We start from the raw sequence: 15307 nt of genomic DNA, 5'->3' as shown, positions 1-15307 counted from the left end.
AAAATGCAGGATGGAAGCGGTTATGTAAAGGCTCCATAACTGAGCATGTTTAGATGGTATGAAAGAAGTGGAGGGAGAGGGGGGGGGGAGGGGGAGAGAGGCAGCCTCGCAGCCGGCCGAGGCTCATCCTGAATGCAGCAGGCAGCAGCTCTGGGTTTGTAATGAAACGAGTCGTTGTTTCTCGGCGGGCGGCTGAGTGAGTGTTTGTCTCTGTGGCGGAGCAGAGACTCATCGCTCCGTCGTCTCTTCCCCGCCTCGGTTGTCTCAGCTGATTGATTGAACGCCGTCAGACTGCGAGACATGAACTGTATTCAATTTTCACTCGGCGTCACAAAAGGGAAGGAGAGTGATATTTGTGTCGTGGCCGTCACACGTCAGAAACTGAGGCTTTAGAAATGGTCCCCAAACCTCCCAAACCCCAAACACCCCAAACCTCCCAAACCTCCCAAACCTCCCAAACACCCCAAACCCCAAACCCCCCAAACACCCCAAACCTCCCAAACCCCTCTCACCCTCCGACTCAGCATTGTGATTGTTATAGGTTGAGGTTAAAAGTTCTCACAGTTTTCAGATTTACTGAATCAAAGTTGTTGTTTTTTTGTTTTGTTTTTTTAATGAGACATATTTACCCCTTCACCCACACCAACCCCGAGTCAATTATTCTGTAGTATTTATTCATAAAAGTCTTAATCAAATCAAGTTTATCTACGTAGCCCATTTCAGCAACAAGGCAGTTGAAAATGCTTTAAAAACATAATGTAGTAACTAATTATGAAACAAACAATATAACATTCTGTCAAGTCATCAACTTCGTCAAGCAAATACACATTAAATGTGTTGATCAATGTTGCGGCAACTACTAATCAAAGGCAACTCCAAGCAGGTGGGTTTTTAGCTTTGACTTAAAGGAGGTCAGTGTTTCAGCAACGTTGCAGTTTTCTGGAAGTTTGTCCCACATTAGAGAAGAAGGAGAAGCTGCATTATAGAAAGCATCAGATCTGTGTTTCTTTTTCTTTTCGAGGTAGCTGTGATTGTTTCTCCCCTAGTGCGCCTCTCTGACCAGCTGTTAGTACAACCCTTTGACTAGGCCTTTATTTCTTTCTCTGAATGAAAGCTATTCAGACGGCTTTCTACTGCACATAAGATACTGACCTCTGATATCTCCACAGAACCCCTCTTCAATAAGTCTAACCATGAATAATAACAATAAAAATAAAAATGGACCCGCACCTTACAAACTCACTTAGCAAATATATTGGATCAAATTTACAGCTACCCTGTTAATGTTGGACTCGATTTGTCAAGTCCAACATTTACATACAACGTAAACTGATGATTTGTTTAAAGAAAATTCCTATCATACAGCCAAGTTTCCTCAGCAGGACTCGGATCTGTTCAGTTTGTTGTTTTGCGGCATAAAAACAACACAAAGCAAATTGTTTGCAATCTGCAGTGCTTGATTAATTGAATAAAATGTGGCTTAATTATGTGTTTTTGCATCAAAGTTACTCCATTAATGTTATACAGAAAGTCAAAGATTTCTCACCAACTCTCGCCTCAAAATCCAACATGGCCGACTTCACCTATGAAACTTAGTGACAGATGTAAAAACGGTTTCTTTTCTTTTTTTTTTTTGCACTTTTTGACCGTTTGGAGTTCAGTGAATCTGTCACACAAATGAATACAGAAAAGAAAAAACTTTTTTTTGTACGGCTAATGTTTGTTAGCTTGGTCATTAAAAAAAACCCTGGAGTTTAACGCAAAGCCAAGTTTTAACCTCAAAGGACAACGGAAGAAAACGTAGAAGCGACACCAAACATTGAATTCTGTTTTCCAATTCTATCAAATACATATTTTACACAATAAAGGGCAAATTAATTAATTAAAAATCAGACATGGTGAATATCGGGACTAAAACAATTCTCTCAGTAAAGTGTTATAAGGTGTATTGAAATATTAAATGCATATAAGATTGAAATTCCAGATCTCTCCATTCTTTGGAAGTGGGAAAACTTGAAAAATATGAAGCATTAAATGCTTGCTTTCCCTTCTGTAGCTGAATTGAATAACTGTAGGATTTTCTTTTTGAGTTATCATGGTGTAAACTCCTAGAAACTTAACCTTCTTTAGCTCTTTATATTTCATAAACACCAGGCTCATAATGGCTGCTGTGTTAATCATTAAGAGGGGCCGTAACAACGAAGGATAAAAAAAGAAGAAGAAGCATACAACAGCTGCGTTTGTTGCCAAGTCAATATTTCAGCGGGATGTCGCAGACAATGGGCGTGAAGACGTCGGGATACGTCCCGCATTCTGAATTACGGCCTTGTTCAGTAATTGATTTCTGCTTTTGTAATTTTCTGTAATCCTCTATCAGCGCTCACCGTGAGAGGAGAATTCATTTTCTGCTGGAAATAAATTAGACAGCAGCGCGGGATGAAACGGATGTTTGAGGACACACCTGAGGAGCTCGAGGACCGTAATGAGACAGGTCTCGAGCGCCCTGAGACGTCCCATCTGATTGGCTGAGCACGACCGCCAGCGAGCGCCCGCAAGGCTTGTTGGGAGTGAATTTATTCCATTTTGAGGTAATATGATGGAAATGACGGAGGCTTTCTGGCCTCAGGGAAACTACATCGTTGAGAAGGAAGGGGTGTGTGTGGGGGTAGGTGTGTGTGTGTGTGTTTGGCAAAAAAGAGTGAGCAGAAAAAAAAACATCAAGCCATTTTAATAAGATGACCACTTTATTTCAGGGCTGCGCTGAGGTTTTTGTTGGGCAACCATGGGCTGCGTCGGTCTACGCAGCCATTTAATAACACAGAAAATCAACACACAGTGCAACACAAACTGCTGAACAAACTGAGGCGACATGGTTATTAAAAAAAAACACCAAAAAAAAACAACAATGCTGAGCAAATTTGACATGGACTTCCAAATTTGTTCAGATTTCTTTGAGACTTTAAGGAAAACATAAACAAAGTTTTTGCTAATCGTGTCCCATATGGAAGTATTTTACTTCCATAGTCCCAGAGCAAGTTTATATAATATACGAAATAATCAATGTTTTACTACAATCTACCTGCAATGCATGTGGCTAGAGTCAGGGTAAAGTCCTTACCAAATGAAAATCATTATAACCTATTTATGTCACTTTAACGAAGAACAGCTGAAAAGTTACCGGGTTTATCAACTGCGGTAGCAATTTCGCTCCAACTCCTCCTCTTGTCATTTCTATATTCTTTGCAGAAAATGTAGAAGAAAATGTTGTTTTCACATATCATCTCCAATGTTTGCTGGACTTCAGGTTGCCGTGTCAGCTGTTTGGGATTCCCCTCCGTAATTTCCCCCTCAGAAAGCACGGAGAGGAATCCGCGCTTTCTGATTGGCTACCTGTCACATTCAACAGGCTGAGTTAAGCTCCCAGTCGGGGAAAACCCCTGATTTGGATCGGAGCGGCAACGACCGTAACACACCACACACTACAGGATGATCGGTTATAAAATCGTAAACGACAATGTAAGAACGACCAACGTTCTAAGATTGTCTTAAGGGGAACATCGGGGCAAAAAACTCATGTAGTGTGAACTATTGCATCAGGTAGTCGATGTGCCCATTTTCTCTATTTAAATCTAATTATTACTGAAGGGTGTTGTGGAATGAATTTACTGATGGACCGGAACCATGTGACCACACATGCAGGAAATTCAGTCGACACAAATAATCAGACTTTACTTATTTTATTCTTTTTAGCACTAAAAAGAAAGAGACGCTTACCCTCACAGGCTTAGGTGGATGTCAAGTGTAGAACCCCGAATCTATACAGCATCTGCTGGAAGACACATTGCTTATATCCTAAGGTCCGCCTCCTGGTCTGCTGATGTGTTACGTCACTAAGGTCCTCCTAGTGGTCAGACGATGAGCTAAAGTTAAGTTTCGTTTCTACAGAAAGTTTCCATATAACCCAAAAGGCTTTTGTGTAGAATCTTTGTGTCCGTAGTTGTGTGTGCGTGCATGTATGGTGCATGTATGGAGTAAACGTCTCAACAAGGGCAACATAATATACAGACTTCATAATCTGCACTCTTTTGGTAGAATACAGTATTTATTTCCACTTTGGCTTTATGTTGTTTAGTTTTTATTCAAGTACATTTTTTGTTAATGGAGACTGAGAATCCATTTAATTTTTGGTTGTTTTGTTTGTTTTGTTTATCAGTTCCAGTGTTAAATATTCTTTTGAAAATAATGTGTATTTATCTTTGGCAGGAAATCGCATGCATTATTACGTCATTTCCATTAAATCAGTGTGAAAAGGTCTTCAAACAATATTATCGTTTATCGCAATAATTTTTGAGACAATTAATCGCTCAGCAAAATTTGTTATCATGACAGGTCTATCTGGACCTCCATCTCAGGTCCAGTTTCCTCCAGAGTTGGAGTTTTACCTGGATCACAGAGCAGGTATTCTGTCCTTCTACAGCGTCTCTGAAACCATGACTCTCCTCCACAGAGTCCAGACCAGATTCACTGAACCGCTGCTGGCTGGAGTCTTTCTTGGAAAATCTGCTGAGTTCTGTAAACTTTAACTGCGAGATTCTCACTGCGAGCTGGTCTGACAATAAAATAAATCCTTGAATTCTTGAATTTTTGTTGTGTGTGTTTGACTCGGAATACAGGCAATCGAGTTTTTTGTTTCAGATTTTTCTTGCTTTGTTTTTGGGTTGTTTCTTTTAACAAAATTTATGAGAGAAATCCTTTGTGATGGGCCTCATCTAAAGTTATTAAACTTTGGTTGTTTTCAAACCTGATAGTCCAGTGGACTTGGATTGATAGGGAACCAGAATTGTAGCATTTGTTACAGTGTCAGTTGCAGGGGTTCACTTTCACATTACAATAGTTTATGTTTTTTATTTTATAAAGAAATAATATTATTGCTCACCTTTTGTCTTTGTTACGCTTTCCTCACGATCCGTCCGGTCTTCCTCGGGTCTCTCCCTCCTCGGATGGTCGTCCTCAGAACCCCCTGACCCGCCCGAGTTCTGTAGAGGAAACACACAAGGACGAACATTCAAAGGTTCAGAGGCATAAACAATGAAGCACCAAACAATTTTAAAATACTGGATGACATAAAAAGACCATTTTTAGGGCCTCATGGGCGGTTGCCCAGACCAGCATTAGAAAAGGGGCGGCACAAGCATGCCTGATGATGAGCAAAGTGAGTCTAGGTTACATGATGAGGAAAAAACTGCACTTGTTTCAATCCTGCAACTCCCTGAGAGGACTTCCTGAACATTTAGCATATAAGCTACGTTGAGTTGAAAAGACACAAATGTATGGAAGCCCCTAACTGCCAGAGATAGAAAATAAATTCAGGAACAGGTTCTTGTTAAAAACTATACAAAACTCTTTAACTTTTCTCATTTCACTGAGATATAAGCTCTGTGTCGTCAGAATGAGATTTATATTAAAGCTAAAATGTGTTCTAGTTTAAACAAGAAACAGTAAAACATCAACAACTCACGGGAAGTTTGAGTTTCCTCTAGACCAGACATGGGCAAACTACGGCCCCCGGGCCATATACAGCCCATTAGGCTTTTTAATCCGGCCCGCTGAACCTGTCCAGATTATAGTAAAAACCCATGGATGTGTAAAAGCCTCATTCATTTCCCTTTTTTTTTATTCTCCAGGCAAATGTCAAACAAATCTTTAGCTCATTTTCCCACACTGGCCATGCAGAAGGCCACCCGAAACGTGAAGAAATACTGCAAATCACTGGACGACATGCACAGAGAAATCTGCCGTCGGTTCACTGATTTTGAAAAAATTGAAAAGTCACTTCAGCTGGTGTCCTGTCCCTTCACAAGACCCCGAAACAGCACCGCATGAGCTGCAATTGGAGCTGATCAATCTTCAGTCTGACTCCGTCTCAAAAACAGAAGTTCAGATCTCTAAAACTGAATAACTTTTACGCTTCACTTAACGAAGCCACATTTCCAAACCTCCGGAGGACGGCATAGAAGATGCTGGCATTGTTTGGCTCGACCTACGTGTGTGAGCAGACTTTCAGCGTCATGAACATCAACAAAGCCCGATACAGATCCCGGTTAACTGACCAACACCTCAGATCTATTCTAAGAATTGCCACAACGAAACTAACTCCAGACTTTGATGCACTGGCAAAAAAAGGAGAACAACAACACTGTTCCCACTGAAATGTGACTTTCCCTACTGTGTTATGAAAAAAATAGCAACTTGCGCATTTACGCACAGCAGCGGTATACAGTAGCTTAATTAACATGGCGCACATCGCTCTCAATTTAAAGACCCCTTCCTTTCGTTGGGTAATATGTTCTGAATGTTCTAAGTGATTCCATTGATCTTTTTCCACTAAATGTTAAGTGGGTTAGGGTTAGGGTTAAATTTTCACCTTCAATTGTGTCTGTTTTTCATACATTTCAATCCCCATGTTTAATAAATTACATTGCGTGTCCAAATGCTTCTGGCCAGGCCCCTCTGCCAAGTTTTAGAACCCATTCTGGCCCGCAAGTCAAAACGTTTGCCCACCCCTGCTCTAAACTAGGAAAAAGTTAGAAAATGGAGAGTCAGAGGGAGCCCCGTATTTTTATAACACATTAAAATGAGAAAGTTTGTCATTTTAACAAGTTTTTTTTAATCGTCATAAGTTTTGTATGGTAAGGTTGTTAAGGTTGTTGCTATGTTGTTGTACGGTGTTTTTGTTCAATGTGCCATTTTTTAGATTTGAGCCCCGGCCCCTCCAAAGGTCTCTGCACGGCCCTGAATGCAGGTGAGTCTATAGATGAGAGAAAATGCCCCAAACGTTGGATATTAACTATTAACTAGCGATATTAAAGCCATTTTGTTCACGGTAACATCATCAGCTCTCACTGAGATAAACCGAGTCCCGTTTTCATTAAAAAATAAATCGCGCAATTTATATTTAGCGGGCAAAGAACAAATAAAATCATTTCTCCCCATTCTGGTCACAACCAGAGGAAAATGAAGCTGTAGCTTCCTCCATCACGGCATTTGACAAACTAAGCCTTCAGAAATAATAATTTTTTAAAAAGCAGCGGGTTGAGGCGGTGTGAGCTTCACACGATGTGCTAAAAATAAAACCTGACGGCTGCGGACGCCGCAAAGCTGCGGGAGTCGCGCCGGGCGAAGAGAGGCGATCTGCGGCGGCTGCCGCTCGTAAATTATTGAATTATCCCGACTATCATTTAAACAGTTAAACAGATAGTCTGACATGCGCAGTAAAGTGGCTCCTGATGCAACGTGACTTCGTACGTGACGACATGACGCTGCTGTGTGGGCGGTTTGATGCCTATGACGTGTGGACGGACGTCATAGGTCAAGGTCTTTATTTGCTGTTGCAGTTGTTCCTCAGAGCCTCTTGATCTCACACAAAACCTTAATCTCACCTTCACACCTTACAACAATCATGTCCAGTAAACTGAGTTCACCAACCGCAGAGACCCAGACCGTTTCGGAGAGATCGGATGTCAAGGAACCAGCCGACGGATCAACTTGTGAGCAGAAGAAGAGTGGAGGGTTGATGGGAAAAATCAGGACATTTTTCAGAAATGTCACTGGAAAACGTTCCTCAAAGGTGGCTCCACTGATAGTCCAGGAACAACAGGAAACCTCTTTGAATAAAAAGATGGAGATCCAGGTGGAAGATGTTGATGACCTTTCAGACGCTACAGGATGTGTAGCTGAGGCTCAGCTGGCCAAAGACAAGAACAAAACTACGACCACGGCAGCTGTTGTTCCTCTAGATGACCAGGGAACCACAGATCCACACAGAGAGGAGCCTGATGTGGATCTAATCTCACCCGCTGAGCCGATCGATCCTCTGGATGATGCAGACGTGGAGAACTCTGTACCAGAGATTCAGTCAACTGAAGGTCCACAGGAACAAGAAGGGCGGTCAGAGATGGATGAAGTATCATCCACTGACGCCTTGTCTGATCCAGAGATTTTGTTGACGGAAAATCTGCTGCAAAACAACTCGGAACCGGAGTCCACTTCTGATGATAGCTCTGACGATTCCTCATCTGCCTTCACTCCTTCTGTGATCGAGTGGGACAGTCGGACGTTGCCATCTTTAGTGCTGGACGATGACGGTAATGAGGAGTTCACAGGTTCCCACGTTTGCTATGAAGAGGAAAGAAGGGAAATGAACTCACATCTCCCTGGATTCACAGATTCCTGTCCAGCTCAACATTTTATCTGTGAGGGAATGATTCCTGGTGAGCTGGACCAGCATGAACCAGAAACGGAGACCACCAGCGAGTCAGAGGAAGACCAGGAGTCTGAAGACGTGGAGAGGAGAAAAACAGCCCTGCGGAGCCTGGTCAGAGACGTGATCACCATGATTATTGATAAGTCTGGACAGGTGGACTACCCTCCAGAGGAACACAAGGCCATCTGCAAGAGACTGTTTGACAAACTCTGGACTGAATCCCAACACACGGACCAAAACATGAGCCCAGTCACGATTAGACGCCAGGGGAAGCCGATTTTTAAGGACCTGCTGAAGGGCTGCAGCAAGCCAGAGATGATCCTCCTTCTCCTGCAGGCAGGGACGCCGATACTGGAGAGGAACGTCCTGACGACCATGAAAAACCGACTGCAGCCTCGGTGGAAGATGATCAGCGCCATTAAAAATGCTTTCATCGAAGCGGTAGAGAACCTCCGAGAGAACCAACACAGGCTTTACATGTGGCTGTAAATGAATTACAGCCACATGTAAAGCCAGAAACGGACCGGTGATTTACAGTGGCGGATTCTGCACGGCGCCATCGCCACCAACTCGTTTTTATCGATCATCAGTCCTGGGGTTTTAAACGAGTGTCCATTGTGTAGTTTGTCCTAATCCCGGCTGTTAAATGTTTTAATAACCGAAGCCAAGATGGCTATTTACTTGACTGGACGGGACAAAATGCAGGCTGGACCTCAACTCGACGTGGTGGCTCTGTGGAAGGTTAATATGGTAATGTGGCCTTGGTTTTCCTTTTTGGTTTAAATTTATGTTTCTTATATTGCTGTTTTGGATTGCTTGTTATATTTACTTTCTTAGATTTAGTTGAGTTATATTTTTGGGGTGTTGTGTTGCATGTTTCTGATGTACACCGGGAGACGCCCCACCGCAGCGGCACAGGTGTTCTGCATCTAATTAAGCAGCGTGCAGACCAGGAAGGATGATGAGCCATCGATGGTGAGACAGCCAGGAGGAGAAGCAGACGGAGCCGGGCTGGTTGTTGGTGTTGGGGGACTGCGCAGGCGGACCGGAGGACTAGAGACGGGCGGACTGGTCACCAAGGAGTACTACCCGTCTGATCGCTGTTGAGGGCAGCGAGTCGCCTGACTGGTCGCCGTCAAGGAGCGGCCGGCCGGGCTGTAGGAGCGGGAGTGGCTGGATCGTGGCTGAGGTTCGCCAGGGACCGGGAGCAGTAGAGGACCGCGCCCCCCCCCCCATTGGGCCAGCTAAGAGTCTGTTACGGACTTGTTTATTGACTTTGCCTTCAAGGACTGCTTGTGCCTCCTTTTTAAATATTCACCTTTTAAATAAATTATTGTAAATTTTATTGGTCTGTTTAGAAACTCTGTTCACAATCCTTGCAGTTATTTATTTGGTACACCACTCGGGTGCCACATTAACATCAAGGCCAGGTTGAGATTGGAGTTTTGTTTCCACAGAGACGCCGGGAATCTGAAGGGTTTTTTAGAACTGTGGGGTTTTAACAATGTGTTGTGCACCATTTCTAATCAAGGAGAACTAAAATATAACAAGTTGTTATTGTAACTGTTTATTGTGTTTTTAGTATCCTTGACCTGATTATGTAATGTATTGTTAAATTATTGTATAATAAATGTTTTGTTAAAAATCAAAAATCTCCTCCTGCTGCAGCTTCATCACATCATCTAGGCGTTAAACCAGACAGATAAGCCCCGCCCACTCCCTACAGGCGCTGTCCAATCAGAATCCAGGACGCCCCGCCACCCATAGAACCGACTGCTTCTCATTTCTGGATCCTCAGCGACTTTATTACAGGTTAATATTTTCTGACTGGAAAAATACGTTGTTAAGAGCAGGGCAGGAAAAATTAGGACTCCCTGAAAAGATAAGAGTGATGGCTTTCTGGAAAATGCCTTTTGTTGTGTCTACCACTAGGTGGTGTACGAGAATAGGATAGAGAGGAGAGAGAAGAAGAAGAAGAGATAAGATGGAGGGAAGGAATACTTGATGTTACTGTACTGCTGAGCGAGTTATGAATAAAAGCTGTTAAAGGTTCTTTGTCTACTTGAGCTTCTGCCTCGTCCTAGCTTCTTTTTTTTTTCCATACATTTTTTTTATTGCAAACAAAGAACATATGTGAACAACATAGAACAGTTGTTCAATAATTACAAACAGATACAACATAAATGGGCTTTACAGTACATAGAACAATTATTTTACAATGTAAAAATCAAATCGGTGCTGGAGGGTTGCAGTTCTTTAAGGGCAGTTATGATTTGAATGGCTTTAGCATTTGAGCTGATTTTTAAGGATTCTAAATAGGTACTTGTGGCAGTATGCCCTGTGGGCCCTGAACGCACCACACTAGTGCCTGACTTTAATTGGTTGTAGCGCTGCCTGCATATAAAGGGCCCTCCCTCACCTGGTAGACAACACGTTCTCCTTCCGGTTCAGACTTCACTGTTTACTGGCGCTATACGACTGACGCGCTTAATACATTAATTGCTGTTCAAGCCTTCTTCTGGTAAGAAGCTTCTCACACCTTTAATATCCGTAAGTTTAGCTTTAGCTCAGCTTTACTTGTAACATCTAGGTGACTTGTACCAGCTGACTGCTTCTTCTCCCTGCCAGAGGCATAACGCATCAAGCTCAGTGGTAAGCGAAAGCTCATTTTACGTATGCTTCCAGATTCTATTTTTGACATGTATGTTTGATAGACGCTGCTGTTTGTCCTTGGCCGGCTGTTTGCCCGTACTCTGTTGTCCCTGGTTGACGGTCCGTCCGCCTGTGACCTGGTTATTCGTCGTCGGCTGACGGCGGCCTACCCGTCGCCCTGGTTGTCGGCTTCATACCCGCTGTCCTGGTCGGCGTAAGCTGGCTTTTGACTCTCGTCCAGTGTGGCTGATTCAGGCTGGTTTATGACCAGCTCGTCCTGATCCCTCTGGTGCCGCTCTGGCTGGCGTTTGCTGTGGCGCGGCGGTTCGTCTCAGGACGGACTCCTAACTTGGACTGCTATTGCTTGATTTGTGAGGACTGAACTATATAACCAAGAAATGTATGTAATTTGAATGTCTTTTCTTTTTTTGACAGGAACGGCCAGCTCGGGGTGTTGGTGGTGGACTTTCCGGGTGGTGGTACTTTCTTTGGTTTGGTGCACGATTTTCTTTTATTTGGTTTGCTGTGTTTCCTTTGTAGGTCCCTGCCAGCTTCGAGTTGAGCCGTAAATGTCATTTTAATGTGTGAGTGATTTTAAATTAATATATTTCTGACTAGAAAATTGAAATAAATAAACTGATTGGATTGAGTGGAATTGTCTCGTGCCTCATATGTAGCGGGCCTGTGTGCCTTAAAGGTAACTTTACAGTATTATTAAATTAGTGATCTTAAAATTCAAGTTGCCAATCGGGAAAGCATAGGTACCGTCACATACTATATATAGACCAGTCCCTCGGAGATCCAGAGGTAGACCAGTCCCTCGGAGATCCAGAGGTAGACCAGTCCCTCGGAGATCCAGAGGTAGACCAGTCCCTCGGCGAGCCAGAGGTAGACCAGTCCCTCGGCGAGCCAGAGGTAGACCAGTCCCTCGGCGAGCCAGAGGAAGACCAGTCCCTCGGCGAGCCAGAGGAAGACCAGTCCCTCGGCGAGCCAGAGGTAGACCAGTCCCTCGGCGAGCCAGAGGTAGACCAGTCCCTCAGAGATCCAGAGGTAGACCAGTCCCTCAGTGAGCCAGAGGAAGACCAGTCCGAAGAGGTAAACATGAGAAGAACTGCTGTAAGAAGTCTGGTCAGGGAAGTTATCCAGCAGATTATTGACAAATCAGGAAAGAGACATTACCCTCTAATACAATATAATTCTATTTGTGATCGACTCTTTGAGAAACTCTGGGCGGAAACCGAAAACAGAGTTCTCAAAATGAGCCCAGAGACGATTATACTCCAGGGGAACACCATCTTCAAAGACCTGACGAAGGAGTGCAAGAAGGTAGAGAACATCCTCCTTCTCCTGGAGGCAGGAACCCCGATACTAGAGAGAAATGTCCTGGTAACAATGGCAAGCCGACTTCAGTGGCGCTGGAATCCTTCAGTTCAATTAGAAAGGCTTTCAGGGAAGCGGTAAAAAACCTGCGAGAGAACCAACACAGGCTTTACATTTGGCTCTAAATGAGTTACAGCCAAATGTAAAGCCTGAAACTCAGGAAAAATTAGTATAGTTAGTATATTTTATATTTCCCATCGATTTTTATGTTCTTTAAATTCTGCTGGTGTCTATTATGACGCTTTTATATGGCAGCATAGAGCCTATTGTGTTCATTTTTAGTAGTTAGATCATTTTATACTTGTTCATTTTTAGTAGTTAAGTCAGATATAAAATAGTTAAGTCATTTTATATCTGCTCATGTTTAGTAGTTAATTCATTTTATATCCGTACACTTGTCAGAAACATTTGGCATGAGACAAAAGATCAATATTCACAATATTGTAAAGAAAAGAATATATTTCTCATTTGAATAAAACAAAAACAGTTTTAATGAGTTGCCGAGATACAACATTCAAGACTCTTACAAAACTCATTCAAACGACAAACTTTCTACTTCCGCTTCCGGTTGAATGGCGAGAGCGGCAAATGGAGGCAGCTCCTAAATTTAAAAACAATTTTTTTAAAGCATCCCTGGTCAACAAATATTGTTTCTTTTTCGCATATAAAGCGACTATGAACAATATAGATTATGAAAGACCGTCGGAAATCCTCTCAAAAATCTTTATAGACCGAATCCCAACTAGAACACCGGCTAGCTCCGCTCCGGCTAGCAAACCGTCAACCGCCATGGCTAACGAGGCTAAAGCTAGTAAATCTCCCCGCATCACCGTCCCGAACAACGATGCTACGGGGTCTACTCAGGACGGAAACATGGAGGAAGAAGTCCCTCTTCCGGTAGGAACGGGCTACGTGCGTATGGTGAAGATTTAAGGATTAATATGAAATCAAATTAGCATCAGGAAATACGCAGATATCTAATCATTACCAGACGAAGCCAAATATTGACGATATCAAAATGTTCCGAAACGAACTATCAGAGAAAATAGAAAGACTGCATAAGAGCTACACAGATCTTTATCAGAGCTCAGTCAGGCCGAATGAGACGACGAAGAGGAAGAAAGGTATTTGATAATCTGAGTTTATTTAGTGACTTTTTTTATTTTGATGTACAAATGGAAGTTTGTGTAGATAACTTCATTACTTGATTTTATTATAATTATTAATATATATTTTTTACTTATTTCTATCATTACTCTTCCACTGTTTTTATGACAACGTTGGTTTATTTGTAACATAGCAACAAACTGATTTATTTTACATATTTAGGGATTGATTAGGCCTGTCACAATAAACAAATCAATTAATTGCACGATGAATTAAAAGGAGCTCAATAATTTCCATTTTACGGAAGAGGATTAGGGCCACTGAAAAAAAAAAAAAAAGAATTATGGCCCAGAAAAAAAAAATCTCAGAATTCTCATGTATAAAAAAAAATTTTTAAAAATTCTGTGTCCCAAAAACAAAATACATTCAGTGTCTCAGGAAAAAATAAATAAATTCTGTGTCCCAGAAAAAAATAATAATTCAGAAACCACAATTCTGACTGATGGGCGCCAGCAAGCAACCAACCAGCTTCAGAACCACAGACAGACGCGAGTTGTGGCGGACAGCTGACGTTTTGGAGAAAGATGTCTGATTTAATTCATTTTTTACATGCCAAGGAGTCCCTGAAGCTTCTATTGCACTAATGGAAGAACAAAAGGTGAGTAAATCAAATGAGATAGTTTGGTGTCTAAAGCCCAACGATTATGGCTAGTAGTTAGCATGTTTGTTAGCTCACGCGGTTATAGCAATAAGCTGATTTAAATCACACAGATGAATAAAGGATGTAACGGCTGGTGATTGCTGGAATTGTCCCGTAAATGTTTGGTGCCTTTATTTTATTGTTCTGTTTGAATGTTTTACAATGAAACTAAGGTTAGCTGAATGTCAGCCACCTTCTAAATAAGATGCCCGCTGTGTTAAATTGTGTAACTTTTAGTTCAGTGGAGGACAGAAACTATAGTATAAAGTCACATAAACGTTTATATATGCAAATATTTAAAAGGAAAATGTATGACTTGCACCGATCTGCGGCTGGCTGTAGATCTGATCGTAGGACCTCTTCACCAACACCAACTGATGTGCATATCTGTGATATTTTATCTTATGTCTATCATATGTTTGTGTTACTGCGTTGGAAAAAGTTACATTATGAGAATCACAAAATCATTTTCTTGCAATGTGATGTGTCAGTTCAGGACTGAAATTACATCTCAATCCCTGAACTAAACTATCAGCACATTTATCGCACAGATGTGGAAATGGTAGGCTTTGTTTAACTAAATCAAAGTTAATGTGATGTTTAATTTTTGTAATAAAAATGGAACTGTTAACAATATTTCCTTGTGTGTTTTGATGCATGATACCTTTTACCTTAAAAAGACTGTATATTTATGAATCTGTGTTTTTATACTTACATGCTAACCAATCCAGTCCTTCCTTTTTCAGTAAAATAGAGGATTGAACATTTACTGCTGCTGTTATTGTAATTCTCCCCAAAACAGTAAATCGTTTTAAGCAGGGACTTAAGGGTACAATCTAAAAGGTAACTTTAACGATGTGCAGAGTAAATAATTGTCCTTTCTCATCTGTTTGTGTGCAGATTGACTGGGATGTCGCAGCAACGCTGAAAAATTGTGGAGACGGAATTGCTGTTTTCAACTTCTGCTAAAGCAAAAAACTGTCTAAAAAAGGAAAACAGGCCTTCTGCTAAAGACTGTTCCCTTCTTAAAGTGAAAGAAGCTAGAAAATGTCAGATTTGGATGATATCATTAGGCTTTACTTCAGACTGTCTTTAAGTAACAAAGAAATCCTTCATATTTTAGCGCACAGTCATCATACTATATTAAGTAATCGAACTCTAAAAAGAATTTGCAGAAGACTTGGGCTGTTTAGAAGAAAGAATCA

At 41.8% G+C, this 15307-nt stretch overlaps 2 long non-coding RNA genes across 2 annotated transcripts; one reads left to right on the top strand and one right to left on the bottom strand.

The window, feature by feature from the left end:
* Positions 1 to 3721: 3721 nt before the first annotated feature.
* LOC114133253 (uncharacterized) lies at positions 3722 to 5174 on the bottom strand. Its single transcript, XR_003593130.1, has 2 exons — positions 4937 to 5174; positions 3722 to 3901 (listed from the first exon to the last, which is right to left on the bottom strand). It is a non-coding gene; the product is annotated as an uncharacterized LOC114133253 (long non-coding RNA).
* Positions 5175 to 10615: 5441 nt separating this feature from the next.
* Positions 10616 to 11570, top strand: LOC114133686 (uncharacterized). Its single transcript, XR_003593230.1, has 2 exons — positions 10616 to 10784; positions 10854 to 11570. It is a non-coding gene; the product is annotated as an uncharacterized LOC114133686 (long non-coding RNA).
* The last annotated feature ends 3737 nt before the right edge of the window (positions 11571 to 15307 follow it).

The sequence above is a fragment of the Xiphophorus couchianus genome, chromosome 18 (genome assembly GCF_001444195.1).
Source record: "Xiphophorus couchianus chromosome 18, X_couchianus-1.0, whole genome shotgun sequence".
In the NCBI taxonomy this organism is placed as follows: Eukaryota; Metazoa; Chordata; class Actinopteri; order Cyprinodontiformes; family Poeciliidae; genus Xiphophorus; species Xiphophorus couchianus.
This window is presented reverse-complemented; position numbering and strand designations above follow the sequence as displayed.